Below are 16704 nucleotides of genomic sequence, written 5' to 3'. Positions count from 1 at the left end.
TATAGTGCTAGGGATAAACCTGGGTTGGTAAACCCAAGCTACAGTATCTCTCCAGTTTGAAAATGTAATCTTTTTTTTAACTGTGATAAAATACATGGTTTAAAATTTACTGTATTAGCCACGTTTAAATATACAGTTCAGCACTGATAAGTATATCTACAATCTCCAGAACTCTTCACCTCATAAAAATGAAATTTTAGGGGCTGGAGTGATAGCACAGCAGGTAGGGTGTTTGCCTTGCATGCAGCCGACCCAGGTTCAATTCCCAGCATCCCCTGAGTCCCGCCAGGAGTGATTCCTGAGTGCAAAGCCAAGAGTAACCCCTGAGCATCATCAGGTATGACCCAAACAGCAAAAAAAAAAAAAAAAAACTTTATGGCTTCTCCTGCCATTCCTTCCTGATCCCAGCTCCTGTCCATTATTCTCCTCAGAGTCTCTATAAAAGTGTCTACTTCAGGCATCCCATTTAATAAATCATACCCTATTTGTCTTGTGGTGAGTGATTTGGCTCCATTAGCAAGTACTTAAAAGGTCTTCAAGGTTCACCTCTCTTATAGCATCTCAGAACTTCTTTCCAGCTCAAAGCTGAACAATATTCCACTATAAGTATATCCCACATTTTGTATAAATTTGCCCATCCATCCACCCACAATTGATTGCTCCCATCTCGTCTATTTTGGTCTATTTTGAATGAAGCTGCTATGACTCTCAGAGATTCTCAGTTATTTTAGGTAGGCATGCCCAGAAGTGAATTGTTGAACTGGGGCCTAGAGAGATAGTTGCCTTGCATGTGACCAACCTAGATTCAATCCCCAGCATCCTGTTCGGTCCCCGAAGTCTTGCTCAGGAGTGATTCTCGAGCACAGAGTCAGGAGTAAGCCCTATATATCTTTGGATATGACCCCGAAGCTAAAAATAGTAAAAGTAAAAAAGATATTCATTGTTTTGTCTTGGATCACATGATATGGTTTGATGATATTAGAAAAAAATTTAAACTAGTATATACAAAATTTAAGATTACATAAGCACAAGTATGTCAATTATATTGATAGATAAGCACAACTAGCTTTAATTTAAAGCAAATAAACACCATCAATTCTCAGAATCAGAAATGTAAATTTTATAATTTTCAGCTACCTATATGTCATTGACCATTCCTCTAGACATTTTAATGTCATATTTTAAGCATTTTGATTGAAACTATAATTATATTTATATATCACTATCTCAAGAGTTTTACTTCATAATAAGACTTTTTTTCTCTTTGTACAAAATTATTTTACCAAACTCTACATTATGCATTGGTTTCAGCCACTAAGAAACCATTATCATTAACCAATAATTTCACCATTATTAAACCACTAGGTCATAATAACGGTATGATCTATCTTTTCCTTACCATAAAAAGGAATTAAGTTTCTTTGATAAAATGTGACAGTATAATTCATGATTTTGCAAACAAAGCTAACATCTCAAGCTGACAAGTAGATAACATGACTAGGAACCAAGCTCATAACTATCAAAGAAAGGGATACTTTTCAAAAGCAGGCTAATTCAGTGAAGATATATTCACATGAAAAGTCCAGTTGTGGGATCAGAGAGATAGTACAATGTGCAGGGTACCTCCCTTGCTTGTGGTTTCAGCCCATCTAGATTTGATCCCTATCACCTCATATTGGTCCCTTGAGTACCTCCAGGTATTATTCCTGAGTACCTGGTAAGGACCCAAATATAAACAAACAAACAAAATTACAGCATGGACCAGTATATATAGAACTTGGCAGTAGAATTCCTGCCTCACACATATGAAGCCCTGGGTTCAATACTCAACCCTACCACAACAAAAAAATGCAGTCACTTTTCTCAGACTTAGCCATTTTTTCAGCAGTGTTGCCTTCTTTAACAGGAACTCATTTTTTTTTTATGATTTTTCTATAAAATTTTCCAAAAAAAAATTTAATTTGAAAACTAACTATGACACATTAATCATTTTTTATTGGTTCAAATTTCTTTATCAGTTAAAATTTACACACAGAATTCTGACAAAAAGCTTATAAAGTCCACAAAAATAATCTACTAAGTACAGAATAGAGCATCAACATCATACTACTACATACATCAGATATATATCTCAAATAAATAATCTTCAAATCTGTGGTCATACCCTACTTCTCCTATGTGAGTAAATATGATTCATAAAACCACAAACTAGTTTATAAAGTACTTTGAGCTATCCTTACATAATGACACTAAACATTATTTAACAAAAATAAATAATAATTGAGGGTTTTAATCTGACACTAATAAAACTCTTATTAAAGGAACAAACAACTTTTAAAAATACCAAAAGGCATTGAGAATAAACTGCCACAACCAGGCAAACTAAAAACTAAGATAAAAGCTCACATATGCTAAGATTCCAACTCTATGACATTTAGAAAGGGCAAAAGAATGGAGACAGTAAAGAAATCTGCAGTTGCCAGGAATTGGGTGAAGAGGTGGGGCACTTATTAAGCCAAGAACAGTGGATTTTTTAGGGCAGTGAAACTATCCTGATGATACTATAATGGTGGATACATGCCATTTGACATCTGCGTAAACCCATTGCATGTAACATCAAGAGTGAATCTTGAATAAACTATGATCTTCGGATGATCATAATATGACAATGTAAATTCATCAGCTGTAACAGGGGGAAAGGCTGATGAAGGGTGAGAAAACACATGAGAGAGGGTCTAGGGCATATCTACCTTCCATTCAGTTTTGCTAGAAACCTGAAACCACTAGAAACAGAAAGTTTGTTTTAAAATTCAAGGTAAAATATTTTACCTAGTTTTGTCCAACAAATTACTGCCCTGGAGATATATTCTAGGGTCTAGTAAGTAAAGAATTGGCCATCACACACACACTAGGGGAAAAGGCAGCTCAGACAGAGAAGAGAGCACCAAATAAAGGGTGTTGGGAGGTTCCTCCCAGGATGGGAGATGCGTGATGAGAGCAGACTATAGACTGAACACGATTGCCACTCAATGTCTCTTTTGCAAACCACAGCACCCAAAAGGAGAGAGAGAACAAAAGGGAATGCCCTGCCACAGAGGTAGGGTGGGATAGAGGGGATGGGGAGATGGGGGGTGGGAGGGATACTGGGATCCATGGTGGTGGAAAATGGGCACTGGTGGAGGGATGGGTGTTTGATCATTGTATAACTGAAACTCAAGCACAAAAATGTGTAAGTCTAGTACTGTACCTCATTGTGTTTCACTAATAAAAATTTAAAAAAAAAAAAAAGAATTGGCCATCAAACCTGACCTACTGGTCTTTATACCCTCACTGCTCCTGACGTTGCCCAATCTGAACCCCGTAGCCATCCCCTAACATGACACTAGTTTACTGAGTCCAAACATGGCAAACATTAAGTACTGCCAACAAAGAGTACAGTAGGAAGTAAGGCATTCTTGAAGAGAGAAGCTCAGCAGGAAAATTCATGAGAGAGCAAAGAGAAGAAAAGAACATTGAGATGCTCTGAATTTATTGAACTACATAATGCAAAAATCATATGAAATTAAATTATCCTGAGATAAAAAATATGATGTGATATTACAAACATTCCCCTTTGTAAAAAAAAAAGTCTAAGCTGAACACAGTCCCCAAACTAGAACTTAATAACGTGTTTAAAATGTGTCCTCCAGCTACAAACAAGATAATTTTTCAAAGGCTGACCATAAATGCTACAAACATTTTTCAACAGAAAGATATATAAAAGTGTCTGTGTCAAAGTACCATTACAAAGACTTAGTCCTCAAAATAAACTTTTAGATACAATTGCAAAGATTACATTTTTATGATTTATCACATGGAAGAAAGCAGACTTTCATCTTCTGGATATTTTTTTAATTGAATCACAATCAGAAATACAGTTATAAGGTTGTTCATGATTGGATTTCAGTCATACAGTGTTCCAACACCCATCCCTTCACCAGTGTACATTTCCTACCACCAATGTCCCCAGCCTTCCTCCCACTAACTCCCCCCACCACCACCCCCAGCAGTTGCCTCTATGGCAGTCTCTAAAACAATGATTCAATTTTTTTACACCTGTGGACCAGCACTAGTTCACGGGCCTTTGGTTGAAAACTAGCAATCTAGAGCATGCAGACTTGCCACACTGGGTGGGAATTCAACAAGATTTTGAGATAATCAAACACAAACAAACACTGTCCTCCCGTTGTTCATTGATTTACTCAAGCGGGCCCAGTAATGTCTCCATCGTGAGACTTATTGTTACTGTGTTTGGCATATTGAATATGTCACAGGTAGCTTGCCAGGCTTTGCTGTGTGGGCGAGATACTCTCAGTAGCTTGCAGGGCTCTCCGAGAGGGGCGGAGGAATCGAACCAGGCTTGGCTGGACTGGCTGTGTACAAGGCAAACATGCCCTACAGCTGTGCTGTGCTGCAGCCCTTTGAGATAATCACAAAGGAACAACTGGAGGGAGAGGGGGTGCGAGGGGTAGAGGGCTCATATTCATATTTGCTCATTTGCTCTGGTTCTAACCGAGAAAACAAAATCTGGGTCTCCTGACAGTACATTTCAGTTAGCAAATACCAAGTATTAGGCTAGAGTTCCGGGGACAATGAAAAGAATAAGATATTGTCTCTACCTCAAAAAGTTTCTGCTTTAGGGCTAGAAAGATAAAGAGTAGGAACTAAGGGTCTTGCGCTGCACATAGCCCACCCCTGTTTGGTCCCCTGGCAACAGCACTGCATATGGTCCCTGAGCACTGCCTGGAGTGATCCACGGGCAGAAAGACAGATGTGAACAAACAAAAAAAGTTTCCAGCTTAAGAAAAATCCACAAATGATTATAATCTAGGCAAGGTACAAGGGCCAAAAGAAAATACAAAGAACAGAGACTTCATCAAGGAGATAAGACGATCTAAAATAAAGTCTAATATTACTCTTCTAAGGAGACCAATGGATCCATGCTACAGTTGCTGTTTCTGTTTATAAATTCCCTCTGATTAAGTATACTACTTCTGGGGCCCAGAGCAATCGTACATCAGTAGGTTGCTTGCCTCACTCGCTGCCTACCCAGTTCCATTCCCAGCATCCCATATGGTCCCTCATGCTTGCCAGGAGTGATTCCTGAGTGCTGAGCCAGGAGTAAGCCTTAAGTACTGCCAGCTTTGTACCCACCTCCACCCTACCACCGCCCCCCCAAAAAAAAAACCAGTAAGGTACTACTTTTTTCACAGAAAGATCTGAAGACTTGAAAAAGATCTATGTTACTCCATACAAAAGCTTGGAAAAGGAGATGGAGTCAAGAATGGCTAGGGTCCTGCCTCAGGGGAATCAATGTTTACTTCCTTCCATATCCACAGCCAGTTGATATCAATACTTGGCTTACTTTACATGGGAAAACAATCTGAAACCCAAACAAACAGCAAGTTCATAGCAAGGGACAAAAACCAAAACATCAGGGGCTGGAGCGAGTAGGGCAGCCGACCCAGGTTATCCCCAGAACCCCTCATGATCCCTTGAGCCCACCAGGAATGATGCTGTGTGGACATTGTGTGCAGAACCAGCAATAATCCCTAAGCACCTCCAGGTTATGTTCCCCATCCCCCCCAAAAACCACCTCAGGCAGATACCAGAGGGAAACACCATCACCAAGAAACTCCACCCCAGAGCAACAGGCTGAAATCAGAAAAAGATTTCAAAGATGTGCAAATATACCTTCGGGGGAGGGGGTAAAAAGGGCAGCACCCAGTGTTGGGTCACTCAGGGGGTCCAGGGTAGAAGGGCACCTTGAAACCACTGGTGAGCACCTGCAGACGGGGATCATGAAATGGCCGGCAATTTTTCATCCCACTGGAATTCCTGGAGCTTGCACAGAAGCTTCTAGCTGGCAACAGCTTGCACAGAAGCTCTTACTTCCTCACTTCATTCTGTCCCTTCCCCCATGGCAAACTGCCCTATACAATACCCAGGCAACCAGGCTCAACTTCAATGGAACCTCATCTGGGAGTACCCTCCCCCCCCACCCCCCCACCCCACCCCATAAACCTGCTTTGGTTTCCTTTTCCTCTCAGCCTAAGTTTCTTTACTTCTCGAGCTTTCCACCCAGTACCCAAACCCTCTGATACGATACATACAGCTCTGGCGTCAGAACAGGGTACCATCTCGGTGACCTCTCCCAACCAACCGTGCTGCAGCAGCACTGGTGGATGCCATTTTGGGATGAAGGTAAATCCCGGAGGAGAGCTCTACCTATCCCTAACAAATAGCAGAACCATCAAGGGAGAGCGAGATAGCTATTTAGACATCTCACTCTGCAAAACAAAAGGAAATGCCCTGCCACAGGGGTGGGATGGGATGGGATGGGATGGAGGGGGAGGGGGAGGGACACTGGGAGCACTGGAGGTGGAGAATGGGTACTGGTGGAGGGATGGGTACTCAATCATTGTATAACTAAAACCCAAGCACAAAAAATTGTAAGTTCACAACTGTACCTTATGGTGTTTCACTAATAAAAATTAAAAAAAAAAAAAAAGACATCTCACTCTGCGAAGACAAAAACAACCAGCCTCTACTAGTCCCCTTTTGACTACTAGCAAAAAAGGCCAGATGCTATAGTCAGCACACAGTGCCCATTGCCCCCAAGGCACAGCCAGCTTTCAAAGGGGCCCCAATGCCACCTGCATGCCCTTCTGAGCCAAGAGCCAACGGGGCACTACCCCGTGCACATCCATGAGCATCCTCTCTGTCACCTGCTGGGAATGAGACTCCTTAGAGGGACTCATTCAGCCCTGTCCTAGCCTGGATTCCCCAGAGGTCACCCCAAGTTGTGTGACTGTGAAACAGAGCTCTGGGAATTAACAGAAAAGTCAACCAACCAATAGACCTAACGTTTCTCACTGAAATGATGGAATCAACTGAAAAGAAAGGCAACAGACAACATGTGAGGGAAACTGTGACAAAAGTCCAAATAAGAACCATCAAACGAACTAAGGAAAACTACACTGAACTGAAAAATGCAAGAAAGGACTCTACAGCTGAACAGAAGAAGCTGGTAATCAAATAGTGAGCTCAGACATAATACCGGATACCAATAGCACAGTGGGTAGGGCGTTTGCCTTGCATGTGGCCAACCTGGCAGACCAAGTTCAATTCTTCTGCCCCTCTCAGAGAGCCCAGCAAGCTACCAAGAGTATCTTGCCTGCACAGTAAAGCCTGGCAAGCTACCCATGATGTATTCAATATGCCAAACACAGTAACAACAAGTCTCATGATGGAGACGTTACTGGGCCCGCTCCAGCAAATCGATGAACAACAGGAGGACAGTGCTACAGTGCTACCATACAAAAGGACCAAGAAAGAAAAACATGTAATTAAGAGATTCATGAAATGGCATTAAGAGGAACAATATTCACACCTTAGAATTTCAAGAGGAGAGGGGTTGGGGATAATGAGGAGAACAATTATTTGAAGAAGTAATAGGAACTTCTACAATATAAGGGGACCATCACAGACCAAAGAAGCTCGATTCCAAATAAAGCATACCTAAATAGTCGCATAGCAAGTCACATTATAATTAAAATAACACAAATTAAGGTGTAGAGAGACTTCTAACCAAGGGATGGAACTAAGTAGTAGAATGCATTCCTTGCATGTTTGAGACCCTAGGTTGAATTCCTAGTACCAAATAGAGATGGTGGAAGGAAGGAAATAAGAGAGTAAAAGAGAGCGGGAGAATCCAAAAAGCAATGAGAAAACTGTCAAATAGGAGACTGTATGCAAACTTCTCAAAAGCAAGCAAATCTACAGGTCAGAAGGGAGAAGTATGATAATAGCGATGAGTGAATAAGACTGAGTTATCACAAATGATTTGAAGGACTGATAAAAAGAGTAATAAAAATTTTTTAAAAAGACAGATTAGCAAAGAAATTCTACATCACTAAATGAAACTCTCAAGAAGTACGAAAGGAATTTCAACAAAAGGGAAAAAAACCCTATTTGCAAGCAGTAAGATACCTGAAAATATAAAATGATAGAAAGGAGAGTAATAGTGGAGACCCTTAGGACAAAGGTTCACATGTTTTAATTGAAAATAAACTATAATCCAAGAACCACAGACATAAAGCTAATGCTAACTACAAAACAAAAATAATAAGGAGAAACAAACAACAATTAAATGGAGGGGTTGGAGAAATAGCACAGCAGGTAGGGCGTTTTCCTTGTACGCAGCCGACCTGGGTTTGATTTCCAGCATCCCATATGATCTCCCGAGCACCACCAGGAGTAATTCCTGAGTGCAGAGCCAGGAGGAACCCCTGTGCATGGCCGAGTTAAATAAAATTAAATAATTTTAAATAAAATAAAATTAAAAACAGATCACTGAAGTAAACAAAAGACTGACATCAAAGTACAAAAGAAGAAAATGAGGGAGACTTAAAAAGAATTCACATAGAAAAAAACGGTGATAAATTCTCATTTATTAATAATGAACAAACACTGCCAGGAATCCCACAAGGCTCATTCCAAGAGTGAGCACTGCACCATCAGGCCCCCACTCCTGGGCAGAACATCACTAAGTGGCCCCAGATCCCCAAAGCACCAATGGGTGTTACCCTATAAAAACAAAAGAAATGCTGATGTCCAAGATATATAAGGAACTTGAAGAAACTCATAACAGTATCAACAAAAAAGAACTCAATCTAAAAAAAAAAAAAAATGAGCAGAATAGACACTTCACCAAAGACACATAGATAGCAACAGGCAAATTGCAGGGTGCAGGGAGAGTTCGCCATCACTTAATATGGAGAAAATGCAAATCAAAGGACAATGAGCTAGCACCTCCCCTTGAGAATGAATAACCTACAGCAAATAAGTAAAACACTTGAGAATCAAGGTTGGGGTGTGGGGGGAGAGAAGAATCCTTTTTTACCATGGGGGCATTGTCTCCATGGGGCTCTGCCTCCATAAAAGTTGGACACTTCTCAAAACTGTATGGATACATCTCAAAAAACTGTATAGATGCTTCTCAAAAAATTCAGAACTGAGCTTCCTATGACTCAGGAATTCCACTTTTTGGCATCTACCCTAAGCGTCCAAACACATTAATTCAAAAAGATATTTGCATTCTTTTGAGATACATCCTCATAAATTGTATGTTCACTGCAGTGTTATTCACAACAGCCAAGATCTGGAAAGAACCCATGTGCACAAAAACGGATGAATAGATAAAGAAAATGTGACTATATACATATGCTATATATTTTTAATGTTATACATACAAATTATATTTTATATACGTATAAACACATTTCAATATATAAATATACACACAATAGAATACTACTTAACAATAAGAAAAGATGAATTTTTGGAGTTTGCTGCTAAGTAAATGAAACTCCAGGGTATCATGCTGGAAGTGACTCAGAAGGGATGGACAAACACAGAATTCGCTCAGTAAAGAAATAAAGCAACGGTATAAGACAAAGCGAAATGAAAGAAACCCTTAGACTCTGATGATAGAACTGAGGCTACCAAAGGGAGAGAGAGATGAGGGATAGAAGGGATACAATGAACAGAGTTGGGGTATACTTTGGTGGTAGGCATTGGGTAAGAACAAAGGTGTGAAATTATACCACTAAAATAAATAAAAATCTTATAAATCAATGTTGACATAATAAAAGATAAATAAAATACACATTCTGGGGCTGGATAGATTGTACAGTAGTTAGGGCACTTGCCTTGCATGCAGCCAACCTGGGTTCAATCCCCAGAACTCCATATGGTCCCCTGAACCCCGCTAGGAGTAAACCCTGAGCATCACCTGGTATGGCCAAAAATCCAAAAAAAAAATGGAAAAAGATAAAAGACATAAAATTCTTCACTAAAACTCAAAGCAACAACAAGAAGTTGTTACTCTAGTTGCCAAGAGGGTCCCCAGTGACTGCATGGTGTCTTTCTGTTGTGTTCTTCCCCATACTGAATCAGGACTGGCCTGTGAATTCAATAGAAGACAAAAAATGGTGATGGTTGACCTATAACATAAGGTCATAAATGCACCAGAGGCATCCTCCTTGCCTTCCTGAAGAAGACAGCTTTCAAGACATGAGGACAGCCCCAGATTAAACTCATCCTGGAGAAGAACCGTGAGAACTACAGTAGTAGTCCACAAGTGAATCCTTCAGCCCAGATCTGCCTTCCACGCTGCACCTCCAACCACCTCCCATGTGCCGGAGCCACCCTCATTGCTGACCCACAACAAAGCAACACTGAGGTAAGTGTGTCCTGCTACAAGGTTTTTCATGTTACAAAGCAATCTGGAGCACAATCCAGTTTCACATATGAAGCTCAGAGAAACCCAATTACCTACTATCACATACAAAGTATGTGATAGAAAAAGCCACATCTGGAAATCAGTCTCTTGATTTGAAGTTCAGTTGCCTTGTTGTAATATCACCTATTATATGACTAAACTAATATACCAGGATCCCAAAAGCACAGAGACACAAGTATCTCAAACTCTAGTTTTGATATGATGGGACCTGCAGTAAAATTGAAGCTGAGGTTCCTCCTTGTTTCCTGTTCTCTTCGTCCTCTCATTGTAGCCTCCTCAGCCTCACACTTATTTCACATTCAGTCATAAAGATGAGTCATTTCTCCTTCAAAACATTTTCCCTAAGTGTGCTCATTTCTCCTCTATCTCCGCTACTTCTACTCTTTCAACCTCCTTTTCTCCCTACTAATGAACTATCTGCTCTGGCTTCCAAACTTGCCATATTGCACACCCCACCCAATCCCACCCTCAATTTTCCAAGCACACCACTTTCAAAGTGACCTTTCAGGTCACTCACACTTCTTCGATGGCTCTCGGGGGATCAAGCGTGCGAGGAATTAGCTCTTCAGTTTCATTTCCTTTCACTCACGACTCTGCCCTTCACGCTCCAATAACTGATGCCCATATAATTCCTGGACATGCTGTACTTTCATAATGCCATACACAACTACTCATACTAAGAGCTCCCCCTAAAAAATGCTCTCTGCTGCTTGTCAAGATGCCCAATCACATTCGCCCTTCAAGACTTAACTTAAAGGCAATGACGGCTGCCATTCCCATCAAGGACCAAGGGCTTCTGCTATACTACCTTTGCACTGGCACTATTTATATTATGGTCAACAGAATATAATAACTGAGTCGTTGACCAAGATGTCTATTGTCTCACTTGACTATAAGTTCCTTAATCAAGGTCATTTCTCATCTTATCTTCAGCAGAGTTACTGCACATATATAGTTATAAAAATAAATATTTTTTAAAAGCTGCAAGCCACCAAAAGAGCAAAAAAGGTGGTGGGTGGAGTGTGTGTGTGTGTGTGTGGAGGGGGGAGGATAGGGGAAAGGTCTGAATTTTTAATACAGAAAGAAAAATTCAGAACTTAAGGGAATATAATGGTGAACACCCCCCCCCCCACCCCCGGCTGCCGCCAAAAAAAGTAACACTGGACTTAGGAGTTTATCTACAGATAAAAGGGTTCTTTCTGAAAAATCAAGTAATCAACTGAGCAAAAACCTATCACCTTCTCTCAGTTTAACATTTCTCCCCTTTGTCATTATTTTCCATATTCTTTTTCCAGTCCTTCCTACCAAATCCCAGATTCTATGGGAAATTTCTCTGGGCCAGAGCCAACAGTCTAGTAAGTGTATAGGATTGATATGTAAGAGAGAAAAGTTTTTATGGCTAGGGTCTAAAAGAAGGAAAATTAAACTATTTTCAACCACATATTGTGCTACTTTACAAATACCAAACCTCACAGTAATCAAAAGTTATCACCCCATTTTTCAGATGAGACATTTGTATACTTGATCACCCACTGACAGCACCTTTCCCTAAGCCCAGAAATGACAGAGTATCTTCATATCCTGGCTACTTCAAAATGGAAGGAAGTATGCAGTGCAGTCACTTTAGATTAAGTTCCAAATACATTATTCTCAAAAACACTTGTAAACATTTTTTAAAGCTTAGACTCCAGATCTGGAAACCTAAATGCAATTTGTTATTTTATTCTTATAACTACATTGTTCAACTGTAGCACTGCACCACTATCCTCCTGTTGTTCATCGATTTGCTCATGCGGGCACCAATAACGTCTCTCAACAAATTGTGAGACTTGTTACTCTTTTTGGCATATTGAATACATCATGGGGAGCTTGCCAGACTTTGCCGTGTGGGTGAGATACTCTCGGTAGCTTGCTGGACTCCCCAAAAGGGGTGGAGGAATCAACCCAGGTCGGCTGCGTGCAAGGCAAACGCCTTACCCAGTGTGCTATTGCTCCAGCCCCTAAAACATTCTCAACATTTTTTTTCTTTTTTTTTTCCCGCTTTTTGGGTCACCCCTGGTGTTGCACAGGAGTTACTCTTGACTCATGCACTCAGGAATTACTGCTGGCAGTGCTCAAGGACCATACAGGATGCTGGGAATCGAACCCGGTCGGCCGCGTGCAAGGCAAACACCCTACCTGCTGTGCTATTGCTCCAGCCATTGTTCAACATTCCAAATAAATGACAAAAAAATGTATAGACTACAGTGGGCACCTGAGCCTTTTTCAAAGAATACTTTCTTCCAGACGTACACAAAAATCACCAAGGAGAGAAACAATTTTGCCTTGTTAACTTGTAATAACAATGATAGTGGAGACACCTGTGGGAGATATGGTTATCTAACCAGGTGTTCATTTACAGTGCGCTGTCATTTGAATAAAACATCATACTAAACCCTACAGACTAGAGCATATGACAGAAATGCCACAAGGTACAGGAGTACAGCTGATATGCCTATAATCTACTGACAAAATGTACTACTCAGCAAAGTGAAACCAGATGTCTGGTGTGAAATCAGATGTCTGTGGATTTGTCTTTTTTTGGCTCCAGAGAAGTATTAGATATACTTAATACACAGCTTAGCTATATATTAAGCCCACAACTTGGCAAAATCATGACAGTTTGGACATGAAGCATCAACATTTTTATTGTAATCCTTAAAAAACCAAAGGCATTTCTGAAATAGAAATCTCACATTAAAAAAAGTATTCCCCTGAATGTGATAGTATGTCTTTTTCACTCTGGCAACAATATCAGAGTTCAGTTTATTTTTAACACATTATAGAAAGTCTTCCCCTTCATTTTTCAACCTGACAACCTTGAGGGCAAGGCTGTGGAATGCTCCACTAGGGGAAATTTGAGCCACATGAGGTGCTCCACCTGAATGAGATATCACAGATGATCACTGGTGTCAATGCAAATACCCAAGAGGCTTAGCACCACTAGGAAATTAAGCAGTTGATTGCTTTCCATAATCAACTGGAAAGATCAAAACAACTTGATGGGAGATAGAGAAACAGGGAAATTAAGTTAGGATTTGTATGGTAGGCATCAATTCTTATATTGTCTTACTCATTGTTCTGTTTTGACAGATGATAACTTAAGGAGCAGTGAAGTTTTAACTGCCCAAAGTGGTCGAGCTAATAAGTTACAGGATTCAGGTCAGGGTCTGAAGGATGTTAGAAGATATACATGCTGCTCTGGCATGAAGATTTGGAATGGAAAAGATAGTAAAAAGTATATATAGAGGTAAAACATATAAATTTAGTAAGCAGTAATGCGTGTACATAAACACACAAAAACTCATACATATACAAAAGAAACAGGCACTAGTTGTTATCTGAGAAAATGCATTTATAGCTATATACCTGCAAGCTTCCATTCTGAATAATTTTTTTAACTATGTTGAAAACAAGGCCAACTTTTTTCATTTCAAATACAAATGAAGCTAAGTGCACAGTAGCCAGTGTAAGTGAAGAGTCTCCTTTAATATTCTCCTAAATGCATCATCCTTAATACTCTGGTGGTTTCTTAGATCATTCTTAGGGAACAACACAAATAATCATCCTCATCTGAGTATACCAGCATATTTATATACTAACAAGTGACTATAACAGTAGCCATTAAAGGACATACAGTAGTTTGTCATCATTGAAAGTCTATTATCAAAAGTACGACAAAATTGAAAAAACAACCCCCCACCACCACACAAACACACACACACACACACACACACACACACAATACAGCAGGGACCCACAGTTTACTAGAGTGAATAAGACAGGGAAGGTCTTCTGGATTAACACTGAACAGTTAAGATCCACAAATAACCATCTCAAACAGTCTAGGGAAAGAAGAATCTACTGACTCCATTAAAATATCCATGAGTATTTTCTGAGTTTTTAAAAGTAAATCACATATGCCCCTTGTATACAAACAAGGCGAGGAAACAGGCAGCCAAAAATGGCCACAGAAAACAATTCCCCTTGTCTAAGTATCCTAGAACGTGGTTGGCTACTTTCTTGCTGGTGACTAACCAGAACGTTAACTTTAAATCACAGTAAATCTGCAACAACATTAATGTGCTGTCTGGCAACTTTTCAGTAAGTGGACACAATGTTGGTGAAAGGGTATTAAAAGCTAAAGTCAAGAGATGGAAAAATTAAGCCCAGCCCAGTTATTTCTCAGCACATCCTCTACCCCTTCCCAAGAGTCCACTCCTGAGATCCCCAAAGAACTTCAACACTTGTGGATACTGCTATGAAGTTAGCGTATGCTTCATAACTGGGTTCTGGGGGCGGGGGGGGGGGGGGGGGGGGCGTAGAGGTGTCCTTGTCAAGAGTGTAGATTCTTATAAGGGGGAGGCGCAGGATTCTTGATTATCAAGCAGGCGCATGATTCTTCAATACTATTTAAGGAGCTATAAGAGACAGAAGCCCAAGACCAACTCTCTGCTAAGAGAAACAGAGATGACCAGTTCACTGTCCACGTCAGTGAGGGATCCTGGCCAAACAGTCAAAGGCTGAGCCTGGGCGGGGGAGGTGGGGGTCACGACACCTGGGGCTTGGAGCCTTAGAGACCCTTGAAGTTGATACTCCAGTTCCTGACTCAATGTGGCATGTAAACCCAGACACTCCACCCCCCCCCCCGCCCACAGGAAGGGGGGGGATACATTTCTGCATCTAGACCCCCTCCCCTGGCTAGCCCCCTGGACAGCTCTATCTCCTTCCACCCGGATCATTCCTTACTTACCCTTTCTCCCGCTCTTCCTCGGTGAGAAGGGGTAAGTGCTTATAGTGTGCCCTCGCCCAATTTGGCCAAAACCCTAAAAGTGAAAATGACAAGACACGTGGTTTTAAGTTCTGACGCTCAAGCCTCAGGAATTCCCACCACCTAAGCTAGTCACTTCCAGACGGTCACCCCTGGTGCTTTCTCAAAAACCCAGTGCTTGGGGGTGGGGGAAGGGTAGGAAGAGGGAGGAGGGTGGGCTCCCCTAAGACGGACCAAGCGGGGGCATGTTCTGGGGGCGACCCTCGGGCTCCCAAGAGTCGAGCCAACTCCGCACTGGGTGTCTGGGTGGCCTGTCGCTGGACTCCCACCCGAGCCCGCCAGAGGCGGTGGACTAGGCAGGGTGGGGGTGTCCGGGGCGAGGGGCCCCGACCCACACGCGCACGTACACAAGCCCGGGACCCGCGCGGGGCCCACGAGCTTCCCCGCCAGCCCCGCTCGGGCGCCGCAGCCCGTTAAGGTCCCAAGCCCAGGGACCACCAAGGCACTGCTCTCGAGCGCTCACCCGGCCCTATAGAATCCCACCTCCAGCCAGCACCACACTAGCCGGCCCCTCCACCCCCCATCCCGGGCCCCCCACCCGCCGCTAGGGGTCCGCCCTCCGCACCCGCTGCGCAGCGCGGCCCTGGGGAAGTCCCTGGCCAGGCCCCGCCTTCCACCGGCGGCAAGCCCCGCCCCCACCTCCAGGCGCGCGGGGAGCCGCGAAGCTCCGCCCCCGACGGAAACCGCGCGCCCGTGGCTACACCCAAAACCCGGTGTGGATCCAGCGACTGAATCAGCGATCAAGCGCGTGCCGGCGGATTGGACCGTGGGCAGGGCGCGGGCTACGTACGCGGCCGCCCCAGGTTCCACCCTGGGCTCCCCGTAGCTTCCTCCGAGCCCGCCAGTGTGCCTGAGGGTAGAGTCTAGAGTAGGTCCTCAGTAGCGCTGGGTGGGGCACCAAAATGTTAGGGGTGGGGGGTTCGCGGGCTAAGGCAGAGATGTAGCTTACTCCAAGTTCAGCTCTGCTGCTGCTAATCACAGAGCAGCAGGTTTCTGGAGTCTTCAGCTCCTCCTTGCTTCACTGCTCAGGAAAGAGACCCCAGCGATCACTTGACCGTGCAACTAAAGAGGCAAAGCACACAGGGTTTTTCACGTGGCACTATATGTCGAACGCCTTTAAAGTAGCCAACACCGAGAGTGACCCCTTATATAAAATACAGGTTCTAGGACTAATGATCCATATATGTAGTTGTATGAAGGTTCAATAATTGTCCTAAAATTACCACTGGCCTCTGGGGTATTGATTGTAGGAGGGTCGGTGCAGATAAAACTCTAGAGTTTTGTCCTTTCTATTAAACTTGTCTAATCGTTTATTAAAAATGAAGAAGTGTTGGTAAATACACCCCCGTTTTCTTCAAATTCATTAGATGTTGGAGATTTTGAAGAAGTGTTGGTAAAAACACCCCCGTTTTCTTCAAATTCATTAGATTCTTGGCTGTTTGACTTATGTGTGGCATTAAAATACAAATTGTCCTCGGGTGCAGACCCG

The 16704-nt window shown here is 42.3% G+C and overlaps 1 protein-coding gene across 2 annotated transcripts in view; it reads right to left on the bottom strand.

Moving 5' to 3' along the window:
• Positions 1-15843, bottom strand: part of IMMP2L (inner mitochondrial membrane peptidase subunit 2) — a 905603-nt gene extending 889760 nt beyond the window's left edge. The window contains exons 1-2 of one of the 2 annotated variants that reach the window (XM_056118041.1): positions 15781-15843; positions 15138-15210 (exon numbers count right to left, since the gene is read on the bottom strand). The gene's annotated coding sequence lies outside the window, so the exon portion shown is untranslated. Of the gene's footprint in view, positions 1-15137; positions 15211-15562; positions 15583-15780 lie in introns of those variants that run through there. The other variant, XM_056118042.1, reaches the window with a different exon arrangement.
• Positions 15844-16704: the final 861 nt, after the last annotated feature.

Source organism: Sorex fumeus, unplaced genomic scaffold (genome assembly GCF_029834395.1).
Source record: "Sorex fumeus unplaced genomic scaffold, SorFum_2.1 ptg000037l, whole genome shotgun sequence".
NCBI classification, from domain to species: domain Eukaryota; kingdom Metazoa; phylum Chordata; class Mammalia; order Eulipotyphla; family Soricidae; genus Sorex; species Sorex fumeus.
This window is presented reverse-complemented; position numbering and strand designations above follow the sequence as displayed.